General features: G+C 38.7%; 1 protein-coding gene across 2 annotated transcripts in view; it reads right to left on the bottom strand.

Annotated features, from left to right (window-relative positions):
* The window catches only part of LOC124161274 (E3 ubiquitin-protein ligase MARCHF8-like), a 125,682-nt gene that overhangs the window by 34,694 nt on the left and 73,600 nt on the right, over window positions 1–17,388 (bottom strand). For both annotated transcript variants that reach the window (XM_046537563.1, XM_046537564.1), the window contains one exon: window positions 6,782–7,042. The gene's annotated coding sequence lies outside the window, so the exon portion shown is untranslated. Of the gene's footprint in view, window positions 1–6,781; window positions 7,043–17,388 lie in introns of those variants that run through there.

The following is a 17,388-nucleotide window of genomic DNA, read 5'->3' on the forward strand; positions in this document are numbered from 1 at the left end:
ATATTATTGTTTAATAATTTATTAATTAATAATTATTACTAAATAAACTCTTAAAAAATTAGTAATTTTTTAAATAAACTTTCCAAATTCTGCCGCCGCCGGGGGCACGTGCCCCCTCTACCCGCCCTAGTTCCGGGCCTGATAAGCGGTAATTGTTGTGATTAGGGGGAGCAATAAGAAGCCCGTCCCCCCTCCACTCTCCGGAAGCACGGTTGGGCCGTTATCATAGCGACCGAAAAATATTTTTCCTAATAATTCTGAGTGAATGAATTTCATGCACAAGTCCGGATTCTAGTCTTACATTCAGTCACTTCACCGTCCATTCTTCTGAAAAGCCTTCGTATGATTTCCCCATCTTTTCTGATTGCTGGGTTTAATTGAATACGGATTGTATTCTTTTGGATCAAGCAGATGACAAAGTCACTCTGCCAAGAAGAAGTATAATCCTTCCATCATAAGCATGATTTTACTACGTAATTTTTCAATTAGTCAATGCAGTACACTGCGCCCAGAACGTTTCGCTTACTCTGAGCTCCTTACTTTTTAATGAGGTTTGAAAATTCGCAATTCATAGCACATACATTTCGCAAACACTGTCTTGCCATCATACAAGACATCCATTTTGTCAAAACGACATATATATCATAACTTAAATATACAATATCCGTATGCTAGACATGTAATGCCGTAAGAATCTTTGAAAATGCGGCATTTCAAATACAATTTCCAAAAAATGTAACATGAAAGTCTGTTTTCAGTGAGCGTTATGTACAGCAAAATGAACAGCATATTTCATAAAATTTTAATTAAAATGGTGTACACTTTTTTTCGGACCGCGGCGAACAGTTCTTCCTCAACACCAATTTGGTAGAGAGGCATCGTATGCCTGCAAGGCGCAAAGAAGAGTGGTGAACCGCCAATCCTCAGAAACGCGCACTTAATCCGCCCCTGAGTCGTGCCACGATTCCAGAAACAATTCCCCGGTGATTATTATACACGTCCGTGGCCTTCCCGAATAGAATGTGATAATGGAAAGAAATTCCTTATCTTTGCTGCCGCGCGCAGGAAACGGGAAGTGTTTAAGAGGGAGTTCTGCCCGGAGCAAAAAGTATTCCTCTTCGTGACGAAGAAAAAGTGGTCTTTATCAAAGAGGTAAAGATTCGGGAGAATATTCTGAACAGTCGCAAATTTGTGTGCAGGTTTAAATTTGGTAATTGACGAGAAATAATTCAGGAATGTGCGGTCAGTTAAATGTGTTCCAAGGAAAGATAATTTTCATATCGTTTCCTCACCCGCCTGCGCTTATATCCAAATAAATGAACTTTAAGAAACTTTATTTACAGCGTTTGAGCGTTACTGCTGAAACGAAGTTCACGTTTGTTGTTTATCATGATTATTTACCATCCATATATTTTCAAAAATTTGTTTCTCTTCTATCCCGAGAGGAGCCTTCGTATATCCCAAACAAAATCCTCGAATTGTGGGGTACACCAAGGGAAAAGAAAAGGACTCCTACCCTGAATTTGTGAAGTTCACACGCCTGTGGCTTCGTCAGTGGTGAGCTCTAACCTCAATTACCAAAACCAACCTTCGGTACTAAGTTTAAAAAAACTTAATGAGAGACCGCGAGCAGAGCCGTCCTTAGGGCGGGGCGACCGCCCCGGGCCCCGCGCTTTGGGGGGCCCCGCGTTCGTGAAAAAAAATTAAAATATACGATAGTTTTGAATCAAGGTATCATAACGGCGTAATTAAGGAGTCTGAATTTGGGAGGGGAACACATACTTAGCCAGAGAGTGGTAGGGATTCAAAATGCTCGAGTTTGTGGATGGGTTATAGAGTTTAATATTTTAAGTGAAGGGCCCCGCACTGAAGGTTCACCCCTAGCCCCGCACCTGATAGGGCCGACCTTGACCGCGAGAGAGTCTACCCGCTATGTCTCACAAACTGCTCTTTGAAGACATCATGTACAGAGTAGAGGCGTGCAATAATCGGTCCAAACATCACAACTTTTTCATTAAGAGCTCACCCTCGACCGCTAACGTTACACGACTTATGATTCTCTCTCCACATGCGAACTCGAATCAACTAGCTGTCGTGCATACGCTCTTCCGGTGAAAATATAAACGGAGTGACGTCAGTGGTTCCGGTTGATGCCGGGACCAGCTGCGCGAATAGTGAAATGTATGAGGAGACATAATTTTTTACGAATATGACCGACGTGTTGAAGAGAGAAAAAAATAGAATGGATAAATTTTGTATTAAAATGGACATTCTCAGTAGCGACTCAGTTCTATTTAGTACGCAGGCGTAGGTATTTTTGCTTCACGTCAAAATTTTGTAGTTATCAACTCTTTTCACACTGGAAGACTTATACGCGCCTTTTCCTGCCGAATGGGGTTTTTGGTTGGGGTTTCAGGGTTTTTGCTAGGGCCAGTAAGAATATGGTAAATATTACTTTGGTTTTCGGGCTTAAAAAATATGTTATATTTAGCTGTCCGTTGCAAGAGATATTTTAAGCATAATAAAATAAAATCTATCTGGAAAACAAGAGCTTTGAGGAAAAACTGGAACATAATGTGCTGCTGTAGCCCTTAGCCTGAGACGATTTTTCGCGATAGCGAAAATCTGATGCAAAACACGAAATATGCATAGTATGAATGAAATAATTCACGGTAAACCGCAAAATTCTACCGTAACATTTTATAACACGGTTAATAACTCGAAAACAGACTAATGTCCTTCAGTAAATATCAGACAGACAACAGCGACTAGTGCCAAGGATTATAACTTTCTGTGTGTCGAGGATGAGAGCAAGTTCCTTCGAAAGGGTCGAGCAACTTAATGGTGATGGTCTTTACCCTTGCTTTCTCATAATTAATCCTCAAAAAATAATTAATGAAGTTATCTGAGGAATTTCAACGTTGAAGCCGTTCGATAGCGCATAAAAATTATTTTTTTAGAGATGCTCGGAGACACATGATTGGTAATGTTGTATTTCATCGGTTATTCAATTTGATTATTAGGATTTGAAGTATTTTGTAATAATGGGGTACATTCAGGGGCGGATCCAGGATTTATTTCTGGGGGGGACAAGCAAGGCCGTATCCAGGATTTTGTTCTGGGGGGGGGCACAAGGATTCCTCGTAATAGAAAAAGAACGTAATGATAATGGGACCGTATTAAAAATCTTGCATATTTTTAAGGGACTGGGGGGGGGGGCACGTGCCCCCGGGCCCCCCCCCCCCCCCCCTAGATCCGCCTATGGGTACATTCAACAACGCTGAATAAATGCCTGAATTTACTGTTTACTTGCAAATTATGCTGTGCGTAGCCGTAAACGAAAATTCGGAAATTTGGGTTTGAAAACAGCAAAATTCTAAAAAAATGAGACCGAATTCGGGCAAGAGAAATGGTCACTCCTGGGTTGTGGAGCTTTCCTGATGGTGCTTTTTCCCTATCACTACGTTAAAGAAAACCCGCACTCAGTGGCGGATATGAATCAATGCCTATTTTTATTCTTATGGAGGGAAGAGCGGGGATCCATATTAATCGGCCAGCTAAAGTAGCTACTGTCTATGATCTGATAATAGGGTAGTTTCCTTCATCAAAGAAAACGAAATGCATTGATTGCGATTCCTTACCCACCATTAGTGTATTCATAATATACAAATTATTTGGTTTTAGAAATCCCAGTTTCAACGAATGGCAACGGTCAATTTTAACCTCATTTGAACAAGGCCAGTTTGGCGCCAATGCGATGCCACTCCACGTGACGTCACAGGGACCTAGTTTCTATTCTATACGAGTAGATAGGAGTATTACATCGTCCGATATTACCAATGCATGCATGAGGCACAGAGCTCAGGGAAACATCTCTTAATAATCACACATTAAAAATACCTAAGTTCGGAAAGTTTCCTTCGTTTGATAGGGGAATAATAATCCCTATTTAAGCCAAGCACTACCTGCTAGCAGCCTGCGTCGTATCAGCGCTCAAGCCTCGCCCCAAGGTCACCTCACAAGGAAGCAGGGGGAACCAGAAATACGTCACACGGACTTTTCCCATCATTCCTACTTAGCCGCCGCGTTTTCGCGCGCTTGAAATTTTTCACTTTTTATTTAATCGCGAAAAATAGATATGGTAATTTAAAAATCTAATAGCGTGAAATACGTACTCTAGGAATAATAATCTTTCTATTTAGGCAATAAAAAAATAACAGGAAACAACCCTATTTAGAAGGAATGTGTCATATTCATTTACTAGCGTGATATCTCAACACATCGATGAGTCTGTAGCCGTGATGTACTCGCGGTGTATGGAGGTCTTGATTTCAGGGAGAGGTCGTGGCATCAGGCCTCGTGGGTCTCCTCCCTTATATTCGCTCCTGAGGGGACCATCATCAGCAACTCTAGCATGGAGCGTAACCTCGGTGACGAGAGGCAATCGCGTCTGTGAGAAAACGTCAAGAATATCCTTCAAATTCAGCTAAGGTGATGAGAGCCATTGAGATTTACCTCTCTCTCATTCTCGCACGTATCCATGCACATAGTTCTTCGTAATACCTTACGATGGTGGGGCCATAATAGTAGGTGGGGCCAATAGCAATGTAAGGGTAAGTAAATCCATTTTTAAGATTGACACCCCATTATATTTTTAATTTAAATAAAACTATATGTTTAACAGAGTATCATTGCATATTGCGGCCGTGCCATCGATCATTATTTATTTAACTAATTAAGGCAATGGGATTTAATTTTTACTCTGTTTTCCCATTTCGGGTGGGGAACCTTGCTCCCCTTTTACTAACCCCCTGCCAGTGGTGTAGCGAGGGGAGGGGTCTGGAGCCCCCCGAAATATAAAAACACAATTGCTTTGCTTCATAAAAGAAAACTAAATGTTAAAAAATGATGAATTTACAATAGATTTTTTGTAAACTGAATTTTTTTCGTTTATGAAAACCGTTATAATTAGTTAAAAACCCACTACTTCGTACCTTGTTTTTTTTTAATTTCCCTCTTGGTTTTGCACCCCCCTCGAACAAAATTTCTGGCTACCGTACTGCCCCCTGCCGGCGCTATTCGACGTTTCCTGTTCTTCTTGGGCTGGATCGCAAAGATGGACGCGAACGTTGATCGGGAAGCCTCGCTCATTGTTTACATCCAGACGCGGAAAGGACATTTTGATGGTCACTCTAAATAACACTCGCTCCATCCTGCCCCAGATAAACTCCTCCGATCAAGGTGACGGCTTCCCGTGAGAACCTCTTTCCTCTCTTACACTCAAGATACGCCTTCCCCTCGAGAAATGCGGAGGGAAGACTATGAGAGTCAGAAATAGATTCCTACGAAAACCTCTTCCTCAGCCCTTCATCGAATTGAAGTGCTCCCCAAAGTTCAGACACGGTAAATTTCAGAGTGGGTGCGAATTGAAGGTCCACATATAAGTGTACCGCAACATTAACACTTGAATCGCGGATGGAACCAAATGATAATCTTTTATGATATGTGGTACGATGTGATGAAAGTTATTAATACCAGTTAAATAAGACATTGGAATATTCTGCGGAAATTCAGAGGAAATATAGCAATGTGTTATTTAACTAACATATGATAATCGATGGACGATGAAAGATGTGTGGCAAATATGAGTCTTAAGCAACGTGTAATGTGGTCTAAAAACTGTCTCACTAAATTACCGTTTAATTTGGCTATTGGAAAGGCGCCGAGGGAGGGATAAAACTGTTATCAAGATGGAGATGGTGCGTATTTAATTTCCACGACTATCACTATAGACGAGTTAGTAACGAGGAAGTCCTAAGAAGAGTGGGAGAGAAGAGAAGCCTCATGAAAACCTTAATAAGAAGACGGAACAACCGTATAGGCCACATCTTGAGACATGATGGCCTAATGAAGACAATCGTCGAAGGACAAGTGGAAGGCAAGAACGGAAAAGGAAGTCCTCGAACAAAATATATGGAACAAGTGAAGAAGGATGTGAAAGAGAAGAAATACGTAGGTGTGAAAAGATTAGCTGATAGGAGAACTGAGTGGAGAGCTGCGTCAAACCAATCCTAGGATTGTTGACCAGTGATGATGATAATCACTATAGAATTCAGTCGAACACTAATAGCCAGTTTAATAATGTCTGGTCAGCGCTAACTATAGAAAGATATGCCTTTCACTTTACCGGTAGTTGGCTGAAAGTTCTGGTTAGCGTGAAGTTTGATCTCATTCAGAGGCTGAGCGGAACTTTCAACCACCCATAGGTAAAGTTGAAGGCTCTATCATCTTATGGTTAGCTTAAAACAGACACTACAAAACCGGCCCTAAATGTGATATCACATACCGCACATTTAAATGTGTTTACGGAAGTCGCCATTCGCAACGCTGACGATCCGAATCCGATGAACGATCCGAATTTCACAGCGAAATACTCTATAAATAGGGCTTTCGTTCAATATGAAGTTATAACTGAAATCTGTCATTGATATTTTAAAATCTGCAGATCTGTAAACTTTTCAACACAACTCCTCGCGGCAGCAAATACTGAGAATAATCAGGGTACATGCGAACTTTGGTTATCGCCCCGCGACGAACATTTTTGAAAACTAATTTTAAAAAACGAGCATGTTGACAGCATAAATCAACCTTTTACGGGAAGGACTGGGGCCTCCTACATTTACTCTCTTCGCTAATTCCATTTCAAGCAGAGGTGTCTGCAGAGACCTAATTACTGCGAAATCCTGGTCTAGATACACGTTAGAATCAGAACTTTTCTTACTTGTATCGACGCCGCGTTGTGGATGCGATCCGATTCTTTTCAGCGCCGTCTCAGGCGGTGAGCAAAACAGGCACCTTGGGAAGGTATATTCCAGTGGGGAGTGCAACAATCTTCGTCGGGGCTGAGGTTCGTAATCCCTTGTGTATATTGCCACCACGCCACTGCATGCAGTGACTCGTAATTCCTCAATTCCGTCTATTCCGCACGTCCTCAGGAAATGAAGGCAGCAAAGGTTGAAGACAGCGCAGCCATTTAACAGTCCTTTAAAGGAAACGATCGCATTCAGATTAGCTACATTGCCTCATGACGCGTTAATAATTCAGCATACGTTTATTCCACCAAGGTCAATTATCCATTATAATGTGCTATTCAAGTTTAATATGTGTTCAATAAAGCTGTATAAGTAGCAGATGGTGTATATGTTGCAGAACTATTAACCTTCAATCGGAAACATTACAAATTTAATCATTTTTTGTTACACCGAAGCATTTAACCATGACAAAAAATAATTTGGATATAACACGCCTGAAGAAACCAGACAGGTAATTCAAACGATTAAAACGTTTGTATAATTAATTCATCTTTATAATGTCCTTTAAAAAACTCATAAATAATACGTAAGAGAAAAATTAGACATTTATTTTCCTAAATATCACTGATTTAATAGTTTCAATTTGATTGATTCATTAAAATATAAATAATGAAAATCGTAAAAATTGTATTTTCAACAAATATGGATGAAAAATGCAATGGTGGGGACTTATGATTTGAATTTTCGAGGGATTAATTTGCTTGGCATGCCTACGTTCTGATCATAATAATAAGGAAGTCCCTCCGATCAAATACAAATACAAATTAATCATGTTCGTCAAAATATTGATGAAATTAAGCAGGTGTTGCAACAGATGCCATCCACGACCGGTATATATGAAATTTTAAACGAGAAAAATTAGCCGTAATCCGGAAAATTTCCCTGAAAAATGCTATGAAAAAGTGAGAAACATTTGCCACCAAGAAAAAACGCATATATGAGGAGAGCGATGGGAGAAACCCAGTGGAGTAAGATGAACCCTTCATCTCTTGATATTTATTTTTCATGCCATTTTTCTGTGTTCTACTTATACTTTGCCATAATTTTTTTCCCTCACTAATTCGTCCATCACAATCCTTGTTGTTAATTCTTTTTAGGACAAATCCTGTCGTCATCACATTGGGCTGCTTATTTTTTTAGGGATTACCAGCCCTTTTCAATTCATTCCTTTGATTTCAAACAGGATATCGAATATCAATTCTCAATTTCTCACCAACTGCTTAATATGTTAGTTAAAAATTTCACAGAAATATGTTTGTTCCATCTTTGAAGTCAGGCAGCACTAATAATTTGCGATTTAAAACCGTACTAAAAATTTGACTCTGTATTTGGTGTTTTCTATGTATCTACATTCAATAAAACTCAGTACAAACCATAAATGGCACGGAGGTATGTTCATTCCTCGCAGCAACAGAAGTTCCCGAAGTTACTTTTCACCCTAAGTTGTATGCTACCGCCAACGCACATGTGAACTCAGTGGTTACATACTACACGGCGTACTCCGTATGCCAAATTCGGGTAGCATGTACGAATGTTTGTGAATGGGTACTACAGAGAATTCCCATGTTACCCCATGAATCTTGAATTTTATGATACCGGAAGTTGACTTCGAGTGAGATAATTGCGATACCATGTTATATATTTTATAATTTAAAAAATATAATCAGTTGATACGCATGCAGTAGTAAAGACTGCACTATTTATTATTGGCACTATTTTCCTCCGACATAATTTTGAACTAAAATGTAATTATAAGAACGTCTAGTTGACATTGAACTCAATGTTTTTCTGGGGAATGTGGGGGTGTTTATTTCCAGATAAGTAACAATTGTATATTCTCCATTCACTTTCAGTAAGATCGTCTAAGGTTTTGGATAACACACTGATTTTCAACATTAATTTTCAGAGCTCTCCTCAAAAATGGCTATATGACTCGAAATCTGGGTCGATCTTGTCAAAAAAATGTGGATACTCTAAATTTATTGTCATTTCTTTGGGCGGAATTATATGCATAAATTATGCGACGAAATCGAACGCTAAAAAATCGAAGCAAAAATGATAAATACCTGCGAAATAGGAAATTCCTAGAGTCTATCTATCTAAAAACTATCCAGAATTTATAGGAATTTCCGCCGCTGCTAAGTAGTTAAAATGAAAAGCTTATTTACTATTTTTTGTAAATATTTATTGGTAAATGTTTTCGTAATTATTTAATAAAATAGCTCTCATATGCTACATGATTTGATCGTAGACAAATTTAAAGCGCTTAGCACACTCATTAGTAAAAGAATGTGTTTCCACTTAGTACTTTTCCAGACGTTAGAATCAACAGTAGCTCTATTTTCAAACCAATTCTTTTTTCCAATAGCAGTATTGATTCGCTAATAGGTAACAACTGATAAAGTATGGAAAAAAGCTTTTTATTTTTACCTTGCCTTTCATTGCATGTCGCAAATAATTAACCTTTTTTGTCAAAATGACATTTACACATTAACTGAAATCTATATACTTTTTTTACACACATGCACGAATTATAGCAAGAACCAATAGAAAGATCAAGTCATTCATGGTCTTTATCCAAGAAATGTACACAGCGTATAAAAGCTAAATTCGTTGAACGGCTGGCGGTGGAGTGAAATAAATAAGACTTATTCCGAAATTTTTAAGAAAATGGACTTTACTTGAGTTGAGATGAAATGAGTAAGTTTTAGTTTTAGCATGATTTCATGATTATGTGAAAATACGTGTAATCAGTTTTTATTGGTATAAACGGCGCTCCAAGTGGGAGTGAAGGTACCTGCGCATATGTACACATCGCTGCATATGATGATTGAAATTTATTGTTATCCACTAGCAATTTCCAAGAGATAAAACATGCGTAGCGTGGGAATACCATTTTAACCAATTTTAACAGTAAAAAGCTGTAAAAATTCTCCTTGACGACGGGAGAAAACAATGAGAGCCAAATAATCGTAAAAAAAACAATTATCGTTGACGACGCGAAAATAAACAAAAAGGGGAGCAACGTCATGGAAATAGTAGTGTTAGGTCATACGCTTCCGATCTTTCGTCCTGAATACTTCTTAATTGTGTTTTCAAATTGTATTAAGTACATTTCTGAAGTACTGGTACGCGTCGTCGCTCCCCATTTCTCTTCGTGAGTAATTACTCAGGACAATTGCGTTTGTGATTTTTGTTAATTTGATTTGTGCAATAAAGAAAACTTTTAACAGTGGAATTAAATAAAACGTTTTATTTAGTGTTTTTTTGTGTTTTTACGAAGTATTTTTCGTCTTTGCATGGTTTCCCGGTTTATCCTCATTGAACAGACTTCTCATTAGTCTATTCCGCCTGTAAACATACCTCTTCACTCTGGTTTCTTATCGATTTCTCGGGTCGCACCAAAGGTCAGCCGGTGGGTGTACCTATAGTATATGTGAGTGCGCTGTAACGTACGCACTTATTTTTCACAGCCATCCGCTCGTCCCGAAGGTTTTTCCGCTCTTCTCCGCGGCCCCCTCCCCCGTGGGGGATCAATAAACTCCCTCCCGCTCTTAGTGACAACTCTTCGTGGACGGCCCACGGCTCAATCCCAATGAAGACGAACCTTCTCCCCCTTTACCTCCTTCGTCCGTCTTCTCCGATCCTCTGCTCCCACGAACCATAGAATCCTTTACTATCCACCCTAGCCCTCTCCCCCTTTCAGTTACGACAGACCAGCGAATGCGTGGCGATAAAATGAATCGATCGGGAAACAGGGTTTTCACTACGCATCGACTCGGCGAAGCTGATGAATCGCCTCGGCAGTGGAGGATTCAGGCATGAATTTTGGCTTAACCAACTTGGAGGCGTAGGTAGTAATTTATTATTATTAGCAATTGAAATTTAGAGTCTCATGTATCGCTTTTGAAGAGGAGGATTCAGTTATAAATTTTGGATTAACCTTATGGAATGAGCAGGGAGTAATTTATTATTATTATTATTATTTATTATTATTATCACTATTATTTCAGTATTCTACCAATTAAGATAGGAACTGATGGCACAAGCATATGAGAAATATGGGGAGTTTGGTGGTCTAGTAGGCAGAATGTTAACCAACGGGCCGAAAAATCTTCAATTCCAATCCTACACATGATCATCAATGTGTTATTTGATACTATTTTAACTAGGTCATTATTTCTCCCGTAGAGCGAAGTAATTACCTTGAATACCTACTCCTTTAGAATATCAACGCATTATTATTAAAGTATTCAACCGATTAAGGTAAGTTTGCACGAAGTATTTAAGAGGTAATCTGGCGATCTTCCTTCCCTTCATGGATTTCCCTTTTAAATTCACAATAAGACCAACTCCCTTTCATTCCATCTTAAAATACCATTCTCTTCTTTCCTCTCATTCGTTTACCCAACATTCTACCCTATAACACTGTTTTCAACATCCTCTCCCAGCTAAGTACTCGCTCCATCCATAACTTCTGTCTCCTCCGCATCTCATCTATAAGTTGCCTCTCCTCACCCAACCACCATGTCTAGCACTTCATCGTCCCTCTTCTTTTCCGTCCATTTCTCCTTCTCCATTCTTATACACGCCCACGTCTCGAAGTAATTTATGATTATTATTTTAGTTAATGTAATTCTGTTTGGAAGGAATCACCCCCAAAGTGAATATCCTTCTTCAGATTTTCATAAGTTGGTCTAGAAGTTCCTACGCAGGAAGTCTTAGCCTCGCTTTTCCCAAGATCGCTGAAGGTGTTAATTAAATGTGTGGAATTATCACTAAATAAATATTCACTAGCAGCAAACGTTTTTACACTGAAGGCGTCTGTTGCTATGCTGGAAATATTTACGTCGTAAATACAAAGAGAAATCTGGAGGCGTCCGGAAACGATACAGAATTAGCTTACGCTGAGAAGCCAAGTAAGTTTTGGATAATCCTGTCACAGTACTACAAAAAATGTTAAGATGACGAACAGAAGTTTCGTCTGACCTGTTTCAACGCTTGTCATCTCATTAGTAAGATTGTTATTATCTGCCCAAAGAAGAAAACACGTCTAAATACGCTCATTAAAATGATGAATTGATGACAAAAGGCACTTTTACAACTCTAAGGAATCTGTCATCGTAAGATTAATTCACATGGTTACGATTAGACACCTTGTGATCCGAACAGTCCAGCTAATGCCTTTGACCCCATGGTATGACTCGAGGTCAACAGGATTACAATCAAATATGAATGACAGTGGGTGTTACCAAAAAATTGGAGTACACATCTACACCTATGATTGATACCTTTATTAATATGATTTTCTTCCTATTACCCCTTTGACCTTGAAGGTGAAAACTACTGTTTCCTTAAGGCCGTTTTACATGGGGCACGTTATTAGGCACTCTGACGTAAGTACGAAGGCGCAATCAAAATTTTGTCATGCAAAGAGGTGAATTGCTTGAACGCATGCGAGAATTTGTGGATGCGAGACGTTAAAATAGCTCATGCTCTAATTCCAAGCTCGCATTTTCGCAATTTCCACATATTTTCATAGCTAACCTGCGCAATGCCGTGCCGGAAATATTTATATGGGAAATAATAAATTACAGGCTAACGAAGAAAATTTGACTGGCGTATCACGGACCGATTAATTGTACTATTCCAAAGTATGCTCTAGAAAGGTTTTAAACGAGTTTAAATAACCATTTGTTAAGAATTCCATGAATATCTCATCGTTATACCAAGTAACGCCTAAATCTGTTGATTTTATATGTCAAGAATTTTTACATCGAAAACCAAGTTGCCAAAAATGTGTTATCGCTACATCGTATACCATTGAAGAGATTATTCCACGTTTTTGAAAATGTCCAATGAGTATTCGTTGTTTTTCTGACGGATGGCGATAATTTAATGAAAAAATTGGCAAAGCACACAAGCTTCGCGAACTTTCAGGTTTGTGGCCTCGCCATCTATGAGAACCTCCTAAGTTGGTTATAAAGTTCGCATCCAAAGTCCGCGCAAACTTCGCCAAAGAGAGGAGTAGATAGGAGGAATATCATTTAAGGTACACGATATCACATGCATAATCAAGTCAGCCAGATTCAAAGTAGCTACTAGCCAAAGATGATGTAGCTAGCAGAGTTTAAAAACTCACTTAAACCCATATACTACAAATTCGAGAATATTTTTCATAGTAAAGGGAAAATAGTTATAAAAGTCACTTGTTTCAAACAACGATCGAACCAAGATTTGAAGTCAGTGATAATTAGAAGTACGCGGACGTTAAAAATCGTTCTCGTACCTATGTTATGTAAGACTAAAAAGTAATGCCACATAACATTGATTCAATTAATTGTAAAAGAAAATATTTAATTATACAACAAGCTCGTTGTAAAGATGACCCGTTAAATTGCAACAACCGGGTAAAATGCTTTCCCTTTATTAAGAAAAACTTCCTCAATTTTCTTTGCTTACACTAGTTATAAAAATTAGTATTTTTTCTATAATAATTTTTTAACAATGCTAATCCAGCGATGGCAAAAAAAGGAAGAATAACATTTTCTGAAGCTCTGTTTATGGATGAAGTATAAAATAGAAGTATTACATGAAGACCGAAACATTTGCTCAGAAAAATGATAATTCATCATTAACCAAATAAATACCGGAAAGATCGCGGAATAGCCAGCGACGCACGTTTTCTGAGTCACCTGCAAGTCCACGTTTACGTCCTCGTCCAAGTACGAAAATTCCTTAGAGGAGAAATAATTAAGCAAATGATTTTTCCTTGGTGAAATATTCGCAGTCCTAAAAGGAGTAGGGGAAAAGAGAGCCCTTATGAAAACCTTGGCAAGAAGGCGGAAGAACTTAATTGGCCATATCTTGAGGTATGTTGGCCTGGTGAAGGATAAGGATCGTCGAGGAAAAATTACATGGCAATAACGGAAAAGGAATACTAGGAGGAATATCATTTAAGGTACACACGATATCACATGCGTAATCAAACCTGAAAGTTCGCGAAGCTTGCGTGATTTGCCAATTATTTTCATAAAATTATAATCCTTGAATAAAATATATAAAACAGGTGAAAACGGTAGTAAAAGAGAATAAATGCGTTGGATTGAAAATATTCACTTTAATATGGAAAAATTCCACTCAATCACACTTGAATCTTCGGTTTATATAACATTGAAAAGAAAACTGAATGGACAGCTGCGTCAAACCTATCTAAGGAACGCTGACCAGTGATGATGATGGAAATGTCGCACTCCAAAAAAAAAACCGACCAACCACATAGAAGTACGACGCTATTATCATACATTTTCAGCGTTTCCCTGCTTTGGCCTTCCCCTCACGAATGATAAGTGCTAGAATATTCATGAAAACTATGTCCATTAGTAGAGGAAAGTCGTATACCTTATATGTGTATTATAAAAATTTTGTATCTACTTCTGTGTTTTAACTATAAAAAAACCGGAGGTTACTTTCCGCACAACCGTCGTATTCAGGTAGATTCCCCAGAAGACACCCTACCCTCACCTTCTGCTCCGCCGGCAGGTTGTCGTTTGAAAAAGAAACTTGTTATACCGAAACGTATTATAATCGAGTCATTCCTTTTCTGAATTTTCCTTGTGGGTCCTATTTGAATATGAATGTCTATAAAATATCTGCTCAAGACATCTAGTAGACATAGGAAAAGCGGACATTCAGATATATAAAATATGTCTAGAAGATGCTTGCAAGTTATTACAAGATATTTTCTAGATATTATCAAAAGACGTAGATATTTTATAGGTATTTTGTAGATACATTTTGCTATGTGAATATATATCCTTCATACCGTCACACAGTTCGGTCGACCCCGTTGGAGAGTTCACGTGCACCCTTCTTGCTTTCGGACGTTCGCCTTTAAAAAGGACGCCCGCCTGCGTACAGCCACCCACCCCAGCAGCCTCGCGGGGGAAGTTTTTCAACAGCCAGCGAGCGGTGGGGGAGCAAAGATCCGCTCGGATGCGCCCTTGGCGGCGACATGACGACAACCACCACTTGGCTACGCTCCTAGATCTTCATTTTTTTTCACTCTCCCCCATCTCTTTTCCGAAACTCGACGCGCAAAACCTCACCGCGTGCTCACCTCCGCGAATCACGCCTTGCCCTTCACCCCAACACGCAAACGGACGCTGTGAGTGTACCGCAGGGTTCGATGCTTTCCCCGGTGAGTTTAAACACTCAGTGGGACGTTAGAAAAAAATGAGCGGAGGAGGAAGATGAAGAAAGGGATCCAACGAAACGTTCCACTCTACGGACGTGTGTAAAACTATCCTCCTATTTCTTCACAACCGTTCTCCACCATTCTGCTTCCTCTTGCCTGCTCCCGTTTACAACAGAGGTAGTTAGCCTTCACGGTAGCGTGGCAATGAAATAGTACCTTAATAGTGTCACTCATGAGTTTCACTACCAAGGTTGTAGGGATAGCGAAAAAACTTTGTATCCTAGGCCGAAAAAAATAAAATTCGTTGGAAATTAACAAGTTTATTTCTTTCACAATAAAATTAGTGAAATATTTCAACAAGTAACCGCATCTTATCATTAAATAATGCCTTAATATTAGGAAATTATAATCGGTACAGGAATTATGGAATGAGGATATAATACAAAAAAATAAATAAACTAAGAACTTTTATTGAGAATAATATTCATCTTCAAAACTCACCTCAAAGGAGACAAAATTTAGAAGAAAAAAGCCACAAATACTGACCTCTAATGAAAATTGAACAAATACTGAAGGGCAAAGATTGAAAAAGTTGGTAAAATTGGAAATATTCCCACCTCATAGAATACCTTAGGTTAAATTAAAAGATAATGAAAGTGAAAATAAATCTACGAGCCGCGCAGTAAGTAACAATAGGGAGGCCTAAACTGGAAATGATAGAACAATGTGATCACGGGGTCAGTAAAAATTATAAAGTTTGCTGCTTCCTCCAGTCAGATTTACCATCTTGGGTACAGCAGAAAAAATAATAGGATAGGAGTATGAAGAGAAACATACACCTCTTTGGCAGCGTTCTGCTACGGTCGAGGGGATAATTTTCATTCTATTTGTTCGCAGCAGCAAGCCAGTCGGTCCCAGTTTAAGAGAGAAGTAGCTAACCTTCACGGCAGGTGCTACAATATCTGAATCCACCTTGATGACAGTGATGATGATTTCACTATGAAGGTAGGAAGGACCCAGATGTCGAGATATTGAAGAAAGGGAAATGCATTGAGACAAAAGAAGAGACTTGGGAAGCTACATCGAAGACTACCACAGAGGGAGAAATAAAAAAGGTTGGTACACCTAAGAAGGTGATGGAGGCAAGGGTTGTGCTGTAGGCAGGAGTAGAAGAAGAAGTATTGATATTAAATTGGTGCGGTTATCCGATGATCAGGCATTGATTTCATGTCGAGGTAGGTTCCGCTAGGTTGATAACCATTTTAACGATCAGTATGGGAGAGTATGGTCCTCTAATGCATTGAGGACCTCAATTTGATTTGCAAGTTGCACTTTTAGAATCATTAATGCTCGGAAAACTTTTAAATGAAAAGTTGCAAGAAGTGAGGCATATATTCAAACTTTTATCCAAGAAATGAGCAATTACGCTAACAGCCAGCATTTTTCATTCCAAGTATTTCCATTACCTATATGGTGCATATTGTAGATAATAGCCGCAGAGAAATTAAGCCTGGAAGCATTAGGAATGTGGTACTGTAGAATAATAATAAAGCCTAACGGATCGACGGAGTGAGCAATAAGTAAGTCCTGGGAAAAATAGGAGAAAAGGAAAAAGCATTGTTAAAAATTTAATTAGAAGTGGAAACTATGCAATCGGACATTATCTTAAGGCACTATGGACTCATGAAGACAATCGTTAAGGGGCAGGTTAATGGCAAGAACTGAAATGGAAGACCTCGGGAGAAATACATGGAAAGGGTATTGAAGGATGTGAAAGACAAGTAATACCTACGTGTGAAAGAAGTAGGTGTTAAAAGAGTTAAGTGGAAAATGTTGGGATTATTGATGACTGATATTGGTTATGAATGCCGAATGACAAAAGAATTTTTTTCATAAAAATATAATGTTAATTAACGTCTCGGAGTTCAGGTCTAAGAATGATGTGCAAAACTATTTGCAAACGTTTCGATATTTTTTATATCTTCTTCAGGTCTATGAAATAATCGGGGCTAATGAAAGATTATATTAAATTGATGCATGAAGACCTGAAAGATTATTGTAACGGTTTTTTTCATTTATGTACAATTATTTCTTTTTTTTATTTTATTATTGTCTTATACTCCGAGTCATTAATCAACACTAATAAATTGAGGTTAAGGAAAAGAAAAAAGAAATTGATTTACAAAACATGATAATCAATTTTCTACGTTATAATCAGGGTAGACTTTCGAGTGTGAACGATGGTTCCTCTTTAATTACTTGGGCTAAGCATACGAAGAAATATAAATTCAAGGAAATTACCTTTTTGGTGCTTCAGCT

Source organism: Ischnura elegans, chromosome 6, assembly GCF_921293095.1.
Source record: "Ischnura elegans chromosome 6, ioIscEleg1.1, whole genome shotgun sequence".
Taxonomy (NCBI): Eukaryota; Metazoa; Arthropoda; class Insecta; order Odonata; family Coenagrionidae; genus Ischnura; species Ischnura elegans.